We start from the raw sequence: 15,546 nt of genomic DNA, 5'->3' as shown, positions 1-15,546 counted from the left end.
TCCTTCTCCCCGATCATTTGGCCTTAGTTGTCTTTTTCAATATATATGTGTATATATATATATATATATATATATGTGGATATACATATATTTATATATATATAAACGTATTTATATATGTGTTTGTGTTTGTTTGGTTTCCATCTCTTCCATCTCTCTTAGCCCCTCCCAGTGTGCCGGTTTGACTCCCCAGCTCGTTAGATACCTGGGTTACAGTTTCAGTGTGGGGGAGCTATACGTGCGGACGGTGTTTGTGAGTGCTTTCAGCCGAGATTGCGCTGGCTTTGCATAAAGCTGACATTGTTCTTTGGTGTAATTGCATCACTTGCGTTGAGTTGGGAACAGCTTTTTATCTCCAAGCCTCGCTGATCGTCACACTCTTTGAGGATAAGGGAATGCGTACGTTTTCTTTAGTTGTCTCTTATCTGCTGGAAAGATCTCCGACCTCATGGAGAACTTTAAGAGATATATTCTGTTGCTATGAAACTACGTTTCATACTTCAGTATTGTTCTCTGAGATGATAGGAGGCGGACTGGAAACACGCTGGTCCAACACAACGACACAACGATGCAACACAACGACGCAACACAGCGACACAATGATGCAACACAACGATGCAACACAACACAACAACGCGACACAATACAAGGACGCAACACAACAACGCAAGACAACGAGGCAACACAAAGACACAACACAACGGCACAACACAACGACGCAACACAACGACACGACGCAACACAACGACGCAAAACAACGACACAACACAACGACGCAACACAACGACACGACGCAACACAACGATGCAAAACAACGACAAAACACAACGACGCAACACAACGACACAACAACACAACACAATGACACAACTCAATGACGCAACACAACGACACAACACAACGACGCAACACAACGACACAACACAATGATGCAACACAACGACGCAACAAAACGACACAACACAATGACACAATACAACGACACAAAAACGCAACACAATGACAAAACAACAACAAAACACAACAACAAAACACAACGACCCACCACAACAACACAACACAACGACATAACACAACGACCCAACGACTAGTACGACTACTGAGTAGTACTACTCACTACGACTACTGAATAGTACTAGTACTGTGTCTATTACAGAGTAGTACTAGTACTGTGTTTACTACCGAGAAGTACTGTATTAATACTACTGAGTAGTCCTAGTACTGTGTTGATTACTGAGTAGTACTAGTACTGTGTCTACTACTGAGTAGTACTAGTACTGTGTTTACTACCGAGTATTACTTTATTATTTAGTACTGTGTTTACTACTGAGTAATACTAGTACTGTTTTAATAACTGAGTAATCCTGTTGTACATTTTTAACTACCTAGTTAGTCTAGACCAGAGACCTAGTTCGTCTAAAGACCTAGTTAGTCTAACGGACTAGGGACCTAGTTAATGCAATGGTTAATTGTGTGGGGGCTCAATTGGTAACTCATGGGGTAAAGAGAGAAGGGGTTAAGTAACCTAATCTAGCCTTTACAATATAAACAACCATAACCTCAGAGACCGCTTCTGAGAAAGGTGAATAATTCAGACGGATCGTTGCGTTCAGACGTTGAACACGCGCGGCCGGCTTGTCTGGAATAATAGCATGCGGTATTAAATTATAATTACATACACAAGACGTTGCATATTTCACTCAGAGCCACATAGTTCCAGCTCCCGAAATGCAGAACCGTTTATTAAACAGACGCAAAGGTTAAAGAGGAATGTGTCTGAGCCGTAGTAGAGTTCGATTTCCATCTATCGTGCTTTTGTTCAACAGTATTCGCTTTAGAAATTACTTTACATGCAGAATATTTCTCAGCTAACTGTTTTCCTCTTTGAAAGGAGATGACTGAGTGAATGAGTGAATGAATGTAGGCCTAGCCACAGCATTTCAGAGTTAACTGTTTTCCTGTTTGAAAGGAGATGAATGAGTGAATGAATGTAGGTCTAGCCACCGCCTTTATTGAGTGTTCTCGTGATACTATGGAAACAATCTTCCAGTGAACACTTTGCTGGAAGCGGAGTGGAAGCTGAGATCATTTCTTCTGTCTTCCCCGGGGACGGCCCAATCACGATCCCTGTGGAGCAGTTCATTATGGCCTCTCAGCAGAACATCTCTCCCCCTCGTTGGAAGTGATTTGTCTCCCTGAGATGTTCCTGAGTGCTGGTGTTGGGAGGTGGAGAACAAAGAAACAGCGCCGTGTAGCCGAAGTTCGGCTGCTCTTCACAAAGGCACTTTTTTGTGCATCAAATAATTCCGTAATTTAAGTGGAACAGCATCTGCTGCTGCCGTGTTTGAAGATAAAAGGCAGAACTCCAATATTGAATGTGCTTAACGATAGAGAAGTATTAAGGAAGATAACCTTGTTAGAACATTGTTATTCCTGGGTGTTAAAGCATCTCATGTCTACCATGTTTCACATCATAACAGCGTCTCACTCAGCTGCTGCTCAGACCACCAATCCTCCCACTGAGGAAGTGCTATGGTCACCATGACAACAGGGGACCTGCTATATGGTGTGTTATAGTAACCATGACGACAGGCGACCTGCTATACGGTGTGTTATATTAACCATGACGACAGGGGACCTGCTATACAGTGTGTTATAGTAACCATGACGACAGGGGACCTACTCTACGCGGTGTTACAGTAACCATGACGACAGAGGACCTACTCTACGCGGTGTTGCAGCAACCATGACGAAAGGGGTCCTACTCTATGCGGTGTTACAGTAACCATGACGACAGGCGACCTACTATACGCATTGTATTGATAACCCTGACGACAGGGGACCTACAATACGGCGTATTATTGTAACCATGACAACAGGGGACCTACTATACGGTGTGTTATGTTAACCATGACGACAAGGGACCTACTTCCTGTCACATGGTTGCTTTGTTGGAGGTGAATGGGTTAGTTCAGTAGTAGACTCTCTGAATCATTCATTCATGTTATGTTAGTTATGATTAAACTGCCTTTATTCATGCATTCATATCATGGACCCCATTCCCCCCCTGGCCGCCGGGCGGTCTCTGCGGAGGGGGGCTTGATGTGGAGAGTATTGATTCCTCCAGTAGCTGACAGTAGAAAGGTCTGTCTGTCTGTCTGTCTGTCTGTCTGTCTGTCTGTCTGTCTGTCTGTCTGTCCGTCCGTCCGTCCGTCCGTCTGTCTGTCTGTCTGTCTGTCTGTTTGTCTGTCTCTCTGCCCGGTCTGTCTGTCTGTATGTGTGTCTTTCTGTCTGTCTGTCTGTCTGTCTGTCTGTTTGTCTGTCTCTCTGCCCGGTCTGTCTGTCTGTATGTGTGTCTTTCTGTCTGTCAGTCTGCTGTCTCTCTGCCCTGTCTATCTGTCTGTCTGTGAGTCTGTCTGTCTGTCAATAGCAGTGATCCATGTGTGTGTTGAATGGCTGCATATCCTTTCCTAAAATCGGAGTGATGTATTTCACGTTTCAAGGTTGTTCAGTCGCTGGTTCAGACATGACGATTCGTGTCAAGATGGTAAGAGGATCTCAGGACAGTGTTCGGCGTTGGAGGATCTCAGGACAGTGTTCGGTGTTAGAGGATCTGAGGACAGTGTTCGGTGTTAGAGGATCTCAGGACAGTGTTCGGTGTTAGAGGATCTGAGGACAGTGTTCGGCGTTGGAGGATCTCAGGACAGTGTTCGGCATTGGAGGATCTGAGGACAGTGTTCGGCGTTGGAGGATCTCAGGACAGTGTTCGGCGTTGGAGGATCTCAGGACAGTGTTCGGTGTTAGAGGATCTGAGGACAGTGTTCGGTGTTAGAGGATCTGAGGACAGTGTTCGGTGTTAGAGGATCTGAGGACAGTGTTCGGTGTTAGAGGATCTGAGGACAGTGTTCGGCGTTGGAGGATCTCAGGACAGTGTTCGGCGTTGGAGGATCTCAGGACAGTGTTCGGTGTTAGAGGATCTGAGGACAGTGTTCGGCGTTGGAGGATCTCAGGACAGTGTTCGGTGTTAGAGGATCTCAGGACAGTGTTCGGCGTTGGAGGATCTCAGGACAGTGTTCGGCGTTGGAGGATCTCAGGACAGTGTTCGGAGTTGTCTCTCTCTGTACTGCTCTGTTTATAACACTCACACATCTCAGGTTAATTTCGATACATCCTCTCTGATCATCTGTGTTAGCCCGGTAAACTAGCTTAGTTAACGGTTCGGTATTTCTACCGCAACATTTCCTTGAAGATGGAACTGTGAGGCTCAACTTGTTTTTTTGTATAATCGATGCTGAAGCTCTCAAAACGACCAAATCCAGAGGAGTTTTGTGTTCCCTGTCAGAGAGACGCTGACCTTTAGAGTGCAGAGGACAGATGAAGAGTTCAGAGCAGAGCTGCTTTTCTTCAGACAGACACTGGACTCTGACTGGTTCATCAAGCCAGAGTGGAGTTCAGCACTGGCATTGGACTGACTACCTGACTTAGTACCCTGTAGACACACCATAGTACCTGACTTAGTACCCTGTAGACACACCATAGTACCTGACTTAGTACCCTGTAGACACACCATAGTACCTGACTTAGTACCCTGTAGACACACCATAGTACCTGACTTAGTCCCCTGTAGACACACCATAGTACCTGACTTAGTACCCTGTAGACACACCATAGTACCTGACTTAGTACCCTGTAGACACACCATAGTACCTGACTTAGTAACCTGTAGACACACCTTAGTACCTGACTTAGTACCCTGTAGACACAACTTAGTACCTGACTTAGTACCCTGTAGACACACCATAGTACCTGACTTAGTACCCTGTAGACACACCTTAGTACCTGACTTAGTACCCTGTACACACACCTAACTACCCCCTGAATGCCCCAGCCCAGTAATGTATGGTTGATGTCAGGGGGAGGCAGCAGTCTGTGGTCAGACGGCTTCCCGTCTGTCTAAGCGCTCTCCGGACCCTCTGGCTCTGTAACAGGACGGGCGTCCAGGCAGAAAGCCAAATGTTTTGGGTATCTAACCGCATTTGTTCCAGCGGTGCCTCCATGCCCCACTCTGTGAGTCAGTTCCAATCCACGTCCCGAGCTAGGAGAACGAGCACCCCCCCCCCCCCCCCCCCCCCCCCCCACCTCCCTGCCCCCGCCGCCAGAGCGTGAGAGCCGTGATTGGCTGCTCCTCTGTTTGTTGTTCTGCTGAACCCTGGAGACGGAGTTCTGACAAGCCGAGCGGCGACTTATCCCGGCGCTCCGACTGAAGGCTGAGCCGCCGACACAGGGCCGCGCTCCTAATTAAAGACAACGGGAGAGGGGATACAAGACTCATTACAGCGCATGCCAAACAAGCCATAAAAGGACAAGATGGCCGCTGCAGCTCCGCGGCGGCTGGGCCAGAGGAAGATAATCGGCTTTAGGGCGCCTGCCGTGACGTGGGGACAGATTGACAGCTGGTTCACAACCCTGTCCCTATCAGGGGTCAATGTTCACGATGACCTTCTGTATCTATCAGGGGTCAGGGTTCATGATTATGACCCCTGATGACTCTATCAGGGGTCAGACCCCTGTATCTATCAGGGGTCAGGGGTCACGATGACCTTCTGTATCTATCAGGGGTCAGGGGTCATGATGATGACCCTTGATGTCCCTATCAGGGGTCAGACCCCTGTATCTATCAGGGGTCAGGGGTCATGATGACCCACTGTATCTATCAGGGGTCAGGGGTCATGATGACCCAATGTATCTATCAGGGGTCAGGGGTCATGATGACCTTCTGTATCTGTCAGGGGTCATGATGATGACCCTTGATGTCCCTATCAGGGGTCTGGGGGTCATGATGACCCACTGTATCTATCAAGGGTCAGGGGTCATGATGACCCACTGTATCTATCAGGGGTCATGATGACCCACTGTATCTATCAGGGGTCAGGGGTCATGATGACCCACTGTATCTATCAGGGGTCAGGGGTCATGATGACCCACTGTATCTATCAGGGGTCAGGGGTCATGATGACCCACTGTATCTATCAGGGGTCATGATGACCCACTGTATCTATCAGGGGTCATGATGACCCACTGTATCTATCAGGGGTCAGGGGTTATGATGACCCACTGTATCTATCAGGGGTCAGGGGTCATGATGATGACCCTTGATGTCCCTATCAGGGGTCAGGGGTCATGATGACCCACTGTATCTATCAAGGGCTAGGGGTCATGATGACTACACAGTATCTGTCAGGGGTCATGATGACTACACAGTATCTGTCAGGGGTCATGATAACAACACTGCTTAATCACCAGTGGTTAGGAGTGTTAAATTCATCAGATTGATTATTAGATTGATTAGGATTGATTAATAGATTGATTAAGGGTCACGGACGTTGTGTTGACCGGGAATTTGAGCATTGATTTAATGTCCATCTGTTTAGTAGTTATTAGGGATAAGAAAATAATTAGGGACACAGAGAAATGGGTCGAACTCGCCATGGCTATGAACACTCTCTGCCTCCTCACAGAGAGAGGAGACAGGGCTGCCATGGTTACCAAGGACAGCCCATCCATGTACACATCTGTACCACAACCAGGTCGAGAACAGCTAGTTTGTATCTATGGACTGTTTCTACAAGGTTGAGAAAATGACGCCACACCTTTCACTTGTTTGAAGTAACTTCATTAATTCCTTTCTTTCCGACGTGCAGACGCCTGTGGTGCTAGTTAGCAGCTCAGTGCATTTAAAACGGTTTCACTACGACCACAGAGCGTCTTTGCCTGCCTTATCAAGGCTGAGATGTATTCAGAGGAAATATTTCAGTTTTATGGCCGCATGCAGTGTGGGCTAGCTGCATGGTAACCCGGTGGCTATGCAATCTGATGCTACTGATGTTACCGGATGCTACCTGATGTTACCTGATAACACCTGATGTTACTTGATGCTACCTGATGTTACTTGATGCTACCTGATGCTACCTGATGTTACTTGATGCTACCTGATGCTACCTGATGTTACTTGATGCTACCTGATGCTACCTGATGTTACTTGATGCTACCTGATGTTACTTGATGCTACCTGATGCTACCTGATGTTACTTGATGCTACCTGATGCTATCTGCTACCTGATATAACTTGATGCTACCTGCTACCTGATGCTACCTGATGTTACTTGATGCTACCTGATGCTACCTGCTACCTGACGCTACCTGATTGCTACCTGATGCTACCTGATAAGACTAGCTGACTTCGTGTTAGAATCACCAACGTTAGAATCATGGAGAACTCTCTACAATCTCTCCCTCACAATTTCTCTCTCTCTCTCTCTCTCTCTCTCTCTCTCTCTCTGCCACGCTCTCCTTCTCTCACCCTCTCTGCCTCTCTCTCTATCTCTCTCTCTCTCTCTCTCTCTCTCTCTCTCTCTCTCTCTCTCTGTCTCACGTGAGTGTAAAGTTACATTTGATAATTGGATCAACATAAAACTAATCTTGAGGACTATTCCAAATGCAGCATTGTGAATGGAAGACAAATCCCTTCGTGTTTAAGTTGAATCCGTTTAATTTCAGTTATATCTCACTGGGCCGGTAAACCATGAACCATTCTATTACCAGGCGTCTGTACAGTGTGCTGCTGCTGGAATCCTAACAAGGTGCAGAAAAGCTTTTAATTGTGTGCTTTTCCTCCAGTACGGAGCAACATGTAGTCATCACATAAAGTTTATTTAATATTACGGATGGTTTGGAGAATATCCTCCCGTGTTCTTCTCTGACTCATGATAAGACTACCAGCTACCTTCATCTGATTTGATAACATATTGCAATTATTGTTGTAACATTATTTCTACCCTAGGAGAATAGCATAATCCACGTCAGAAAACACGGAATATACATTTTTACATTCAGGGCTTTTAGCACACGCTTTTATCCAACGCGACTTGAAGTAAGTACATTTGACAAAAGAAAGAGAAACAACAATATATCTCTGTCGGTACAGTAAGATGTTCATATAACCAAGTGCCAAGCACTAAAAATCCCTAGGTTAACCCATTCCCCGTACACAACACAAGCTAGGATTAGAGGCTACATGATGCAAAGTGCTATTTTTGTGCCAGTGCCAGGACGTACAACATAAAATGAGTGCGTAAAAGGGGTGTAGGGCAGGGGTCTTCAATTAAAATTGAACAAGGTCCAGTTACAAAAAATTCCTTCCAAGAAAGGTCCGAACCTACCACGTCCTAATAGCCTTCTTTTGTCAAATACAATCAACACGGCATATTACCTTATAATTTCAGATGTATTTATTTTCAATTTCCAAATAGCTTACTTTTAACCATGAAAAACTAGTAAGACAAAGTCACGCATATTAACATTTCAAGTAAACAAAGCAGGTACATTAGCCCTGCAATACAAGTAAACATAAAAAGTGCATCAGGCCTACATGTGAAGTAAGCAGAACAGGAACACTAGGCCTACACTTCAAATAAACACAAAGTGCATCAGGCCTACATTTCAAGTAAGCAAAACAGGTACACCAGACCTACATTTCAAATAAACACAAAAAGAGCATTAGGCCTTCATTTCAAGTAAGCAAAACAGTGTCTCAAGTGGTGTTAGACCCAACAGGTCCTCAAAGATCTCTTTCTTGTCTTGATGAAACAATCGCACATAAACCAAAAGCTGGGCATTATCCGTTACATCTGAAGACTCATCAATGGCTAAGGATGGGGCACTCTGAACAGCCGCATGAAGCTGTGACAGTGCGTCATCTGATAACATTTCGGATTTTCTGGTTGTCGTTGCAACCCACATTGGGATTTGCTTTATTTTTTCACACAATTTCAGTGAGAAATGATTTTACTAACATAATCATGCTTTGTATAGTGAAATCATAATTTTTTTTTATTTTTTTTTTTCTCATTATTTTAAATTGGTCATGGGTCCGGATAGGACCGTCGCTTGGTCCGGACCCGGACCGCGGTCCGCCGTTTGGAGATGCCTGGTGTAGGGGGTAAGGGATGGGCTAGCAGAGTCTAGCTGACCTCTGAAAAAGGGATTCTTGAGGCTTCTGCAAAAGCTGGTGAGCGACTCTGCGGTCCTGAGGTCGGCAGGGAGCTCGTTGACCAATCCGGTGCCAAAACGGAAGAGTTGTGACTTTGATGATCGACCTTTACTTGCTCTTAGCGATGCCGTTAACAGGCGTCCCCGTGAGCACCTCGTAACCCAGTACCCCCTGACCCTGACCCTGAGCTCCTGACTCTGACCTTAACCCTTACCCTTACCCTGACCCTAACCCTGATTCTAACCCTGACACTAACCCTGAGCCTGACCCTGACCCTTACCCTAACCCAAACCTAACCTAACCCTAACCCTACCCCTAACCCTAACCCTGGCCCTGATCCTGACCCTAAACATGACCCTGACCCTGACCCTATGGTTCCCCATTGGTTTCCATATCAGGTCAAAGCTTCTCCACAGCTCCTCAGTCCGCAGAAGGAACCTCTGGATGATGACACCTATCAGAGCGGGGGTGCTGCTTCCTATCATTATACGGATGCTGCTCCGTCCTGGACTTGATGCGTGTCTAATCCTGGCTGATGGCGGCAGTCATGAGGAGGCGGTCCTTCAGGTGGCAGCCCAAGCCCATCATTTGTATTCAAGGCTTGTCTTACATTCACTTTGAGCTCATGAATAACATCAAACAGACCATGAAGAGCATTCACATGGACAAAACCATAACCGCACTGTTTGAAGTGCTTTTGAGCAATGGGTACCTCAGAGTGTGTTGACAGACTAAATGGAAGGCTGGATTCTTTTGTCTGATCACATGAAATGACGATTAGAAATAATAACAGCAATCACAATAATGATCATTAAAACAAAGATGCTGAAGGCTTGGTGGATGATCAGAACATTGTTTAAATGACCCTCAGTGTTTTGTCATCCTCGTGTCATGGGGAAAATTTCTATTCTCCTAACAGCCTCCCACCGCACGCCTGCTGTGGACGCTAGCCAGACGGATGTGGAAACGCTAATAGAATCTACCGGCTGTCAGCTGAGCAGAGGGCTTGCTCATCACATCCCTGAACTCAGCCGAGGTTAGCCAAGGTTAGGGTTAGCACTAGGGATATGGCTAGGTTTAGGGTGAGCACTGGGGATATTGCTAGTTTTAGGGTTAGCACTAGGGATATGGCTAGGTTAAGGGTTAGCACTATGTATATGGCTAGGTTTAAGGGTTAGCACCAGAGATTTAGCTAGGTTTAGGGTTAGCACAAGGTATAGGGATATGGCTAGGTTTGGGGTTAGCACTTGGGATATGGGTTTAATGGTTAGCACAAGGGATATGGCTAGGTTTAGGGTTAGCACCATGGAAATGTCTAGGTTTAAGGGTTAGCACTAGAGATCTGGCTAGGTTTAGGGTTAGCACAAGGTATAGGGATATGACGAGGTTTAGGGTTAGCACAAGGTATAGGGATATGACGAGGGTTAGCTTTAGGGCTTGGGTTAGCATTAGGGATGTGGCTAGGTTTAGGCTCATGGTTAGCACTAGGGATGTGGCTAGGTTTAGGCTCACGGTTAGCACTAGGGGTGTGGCTAGGTTTAGGCTCATGGTTAGCACTAGGTGTGTGGCTAGGTTTAGGCTCATGGTTAGCACTAGGGATGTGGCTAGGTTTAGGCTCATGGTAAGCACTAGGGGTGTGGCTAGGTTTAGGCTCATGGTTAGCACTAGGGGTGTGGCTAGGTTTAGGCTCATGGTTAGCACTAGGGATGTGGCTAGGTTTAGGCTCATGGTAAGCACTAGGGGTGTGGCTAGGTTTAGGCTCATGGTTAGCACTAGGGGTGTGGCTAGGTTTAGGGTTTGCATTAGGGATGATTGGTTGAGTGAATGGGTCTTGATGCTGCACTACCAAAGAATAGTTTCCAGTTAGTTTGATTAAGGGCGCGCTGTGATCCAGTGTGATGCATGAGTCCTACGGGCAGAGCGTCTGCATACGGACTGAATGAATCAGAGAGTCCTGTTGTAGCTGAGAGATTAGACTGCCTTGTGTTTCTGCTTCATGCTGCTGCTTCATCTCCTCTCCGGAGCGGAGTCTGTTGACTCAACACTCCCCCGACACGGCCATGTGACTAACATGAGGCCTGCGCCTCAATCAAACCTCGACCGGAGGTGAGGCTCACGCAGACGCTCGCTCCCCCGGCGTGGCGGGGAGCAGAGAGCCGCCAGCAGTCGACAGCCCTCTGCCCTAACAACCTCAGAGACGCTCTTTAATAACATGACTTATACAGTACTGGTCGGTCAGTCTGTCTGCCTGCCTGTCTTGCTTGCTGGCTGGCTGTCGGAACTGTCTGTCTGTCTGTCTGTCAGTCTCTGTCTGTCTGTCTGTCTGTCTGTCTGTCTGTCTGTCTGTCTGTCTGTCTGTCTGTTTATGTGTCCGCCTGTCTGTCTGTCTGTCTGACGGCCTGTATGCCTGTCTGTTTGTTTGTCCGCTGTCTGTCCGTCTGTTCGTCTGTCTGTCTGTCTGTCTGTCTGTCTGTCTGTCTGTCTGTCTGTCTGTCTGTCTGTCTGTCTGTCTGTCTGTCTGTCTGCCTGTCTGTCTGTCTGTCTGTCTGTCTGTCTGTCTGTCTGTCTGTCTGTCTGTTTGTCTGTCCTTCTGTCTCTCTGTCTGCAGCAGGTTGCCACAAGTAGTGGGAAGACAGAAAATAACCACAATATTCTACTGAGATGAAAGATGAACCATGTTTGATTCACAGAGCGTGTGATGAAATGATGTTCTGGTAAGAGGGTGTGGTCTCATGTTGCAATGACACAGACAACAACACAGACTGTTGTTGTTGACGATAAGGGTGTTTAACATTGTTGTTGTTGATCACCTTGCTTAACAGTATTGCTGTTGTTGTCGATGGTGATCAGCTGGGCCCCGTCTCCCGAAGCATCGTTAGCCTAAGTGGATTGATGCTTGTGTCGGAGGAGCATCGTGCAGTTTTCACACCGTTTCCTGAAAGCATTGTTGGTAACGTCGTGAAAACACTCGTAGCTAACGAGGACTCCAGGGGTACTCGTAGGATGCTAAGAGCATCGTAAGCCTACTATAGCCTCAGTGGCGTCACCAGCGGACATTCCATGTATTGGATGTGTTTTATTAAAACACATCCAAAACCACGGAATGCCCAGCTGGCGCATTTTCGCAACCAAAAACAGTGGTTATTGCCGATATATTACTCATGGACTACTGTTAGATTTAAACAGCAACGATAGAGACATGTTAGAAGTCAACAACAACATAATTTATTGCAACAATTTAGAATTCCAAAAATAAATGCGCAGCCGAAATGTACCGATCAAACGCCACGTCACAAGGCATATAATAAAATCAAATGATTCCATTGCTCTTGTGTGGGAGGTCACTTTCGAGGCAGGATCTAGACCAAGCTCTCCTAATGGGGTCCGCAATAGCCGTGTGTCAATGCGTAGCCTCTGCGTTTGAATGATAATGAATGAATGGAACGTTGGATTTTTAATGTCTGCAAATATTCTAGACTAGAGAGTGCGTACCAATCAATGAAACGTTATGCGGAATCAGATAAAGTCGGCTCTCTTTGCTGCGCAAAGCATGTTTCAGAAATCAACACGAGAGATAAATGTAGTTGTCACACAAGCTATTTTAGATTTTTGTAATATGGAATTATTGCAGGGGGGAAAATGCCATGAAACGCACAGTGCATTCAGGATTAGGACTGATATCGGCCTAGGCCTAATCAATTGTGTTTTAATATCTTGAGCATTCATATTATTGCAGTCTATTCTTTTCGTAGGCTACTCTGCTGTTGGCCTTGATGGGGAGATATTTTTAACGCTTTTTAACCCCATTTTCCTCCCCCTCCTACGGAGCCCATTTCAGCACCGTGTCAGTAGACAGTTACAATCCTACGAATGTTGTGAGTGCAGTGAGAGCGCGTTCATGTTAAGAGGAGTTTCGGGAAACGCTCGAAAGAAATTTACGATGGATCGCAAGATCCATCGTGAGAATGATCGTACGAGCGTGGATCCATCGTTATCGGGAAACAGGGCCCAGTTGGGTTATTTACCTAGTGTGTTGATGTTGATGATAATGTTGTTGTTGTTGTTTTCCAGTGTTTTTGTTGTCGTTGTTTACCAGTGTTTTCGTTGTTGTTTACCAGTGTTGTTTTTTTTAATCAGTGGTTGTTGTTCTTGTTTACCAGTTTAATTGTTATTTACCAGTGTTGTTGTTGTTTACCAATGTTGTTGTTGTTTACCAGTGTTGATGTTGTTGTTTACCAGTGTTGATGTTGTTGTTTACCACTGGGTTTGTCTCACTGCAGTCGGGCGTTAATCTGATCAGATCCTGAAGCTCTCCTGATTTGTGACTCAAACGGGTGAAATAAATCTCTCCTCATTATTTTGGTGTGAACCTTACAGATAAACAAATTCAACCTGTCCATTGTTGCTGCTGTTATGCTAATTCCATCTATTTATGCTAATGAGGATTGCCAAACACCTCAAAGGATTTGTCTGCCTTCCATAATTAGGCTGCCTGACTGATCTGAGAAGGTGTGTGTGTGTGTGTGTGTGTGTGTGTGTGTGTGTGTGTGTGTGTGTGTGTGTGTGTGTGTACAGAGTAGTCCTGACTTTGACTTCTCATCCAGCCTGCGACGGCCTCCACACATCAATAATTACACCAGAGTGTACTATAATATTATTAGTACCCGCATGTGTATATACAAAGACACACATATATATGTATATATATATACATATATATACATATATATGAGTGTCTTTGTATATACACATGTACACACACGCACGTGCAGCACACACATGCACGCACGCACGCACATGCTCGCATGCACGCCTGCACACACCCAGAGGTAGTCAAACACACAGACACACACACACAGAAATACTCAAACACACACGCTCAAAGATAGAGACCCACTGTATGTCTCTCTCTCTGTGTCAGTCTGTCAGTCTCTTACTCACTCAGTCACACACGCACACACACACTCGCACACACACACACACACACACGCACACACACACACACACACACACACACACACACACACACACACACACACACACACACACACACACACACACACACACACACACACACACACACACACACACACACCAGTGAGTGATTCATGTTGTTTCCTGGCGTCAGACCTGGAGTCTGTGAGACAAGATGCTGGTGTTCTCATTGATAAACTGCAGCGAACACAAAGCCATGTTCATTTGTTACAGAGCGTGATTCCTACAACAACGTTTCAAACGAGCAGCAGAAATGCCAGCGCAAATGAGGTTAAGACACTCTTCCAGAATGGAAAGGTTCTGCAATGATGTGTGTACTGTACACTGTATATACTGATATCTGATCTACTGATTTAATGATATCTGATACTACTGATTTACTGATATCTGATCCTTTTTTTCACTGTGTGTTGCACTGTACATACTGATATCTTATCCTACTGATTTACTGATATCTGATCATTTTATTTACTGATATCTGATCCTACTGATTTACTGATATCTGATCATTTTATTCACTGTGTGTATACACTGTAGGCTACTGATTGATATCTGATCCTACTGATTTACTGATATCTGATCCTACTGATTAGCTGATATCTGATCCTACTGATTTACAGATATCTGATCCTACTGATTTACAGATATCTGATCCTACGGATTTACAGATATCTGATCCTTTTTATTAACTGATATCTGATCCGATTGATTCATATGATCTTATCGATGTATTAATATCTGCTAAATCAAAATAATCAGATTCCTACATGCTTTAGATTTATGTTAAGAAAGAGAAATGAAAGGGTGAACAGGGCTTGGGAGAATTGTTTTATCATCGACAGCTCAGGTCATATTGTTTTCAGATCTGTATCCTAAAATGCGACTTGGCAGACCGCCAGGCTGCAGGGTGAGATAACGATCGCAGGAACCTTTCTTCTCCTGTGATTGAAAAATAAAGCTCACCCTTGGAGCCCTATTGCCCAATCAGGAGGGTGTAAAGTGGTTACATCTGTGATGGTGGGCCGGTCCAGAGTCTTAAACCGAACCAGTAGCTGGTCCCCTGAGTGGACCCGGTCTTCAGAGTGTCAGGACCAGGACCCCAGCGGTCCAGGAACAGGACCTGGATCGGAGCGGATCAGGATTAGGACCAGGGCCAGGACCACAGCGGGTCAGGACAAGGACCTGGACCGGAGCGGATCAGGATCAGGATCAGGACCAGGACCAGGACCAGGACCACAGTGGGTCAGGACCAGGAGCAGAGTGGGTCAGGACCTGGACCGGAGCGGACCAGGACCAGGACCAGAGCAGGTCAGGACCAGGACCGCAGCGGATCACGACCAGGACCACAGCGGGTCAGGACCAGGACCACAGCGGGTCAGGACCAGGACCAGGACTAAAATGGGTCAGGACCAGGACCAGAGCGAATCAGGACCAGGACCGGAGCGGATCAGGACCAGGACCGGAGCGGATCAGGACCAGGACCGGTGCGGATCAGGACCTGG

Source organism: Gadus macrocephalus, chromosome 10 (assembly GCF_031168955.1).
Source record: "Gadus macrocephalus chromosome 10, ASM3116895v1".
Lineage (NCBI taxonomy): Eukaryota > Metazoa > Chordata > Actinopteri > Gadiformes > Gadidae > Gadus > Gadus macrocephalus.
The sequence above is the reverse complement of the archived record's forward strand: the minus strand, read 5'-3'. Positions refer to the sequence as shown.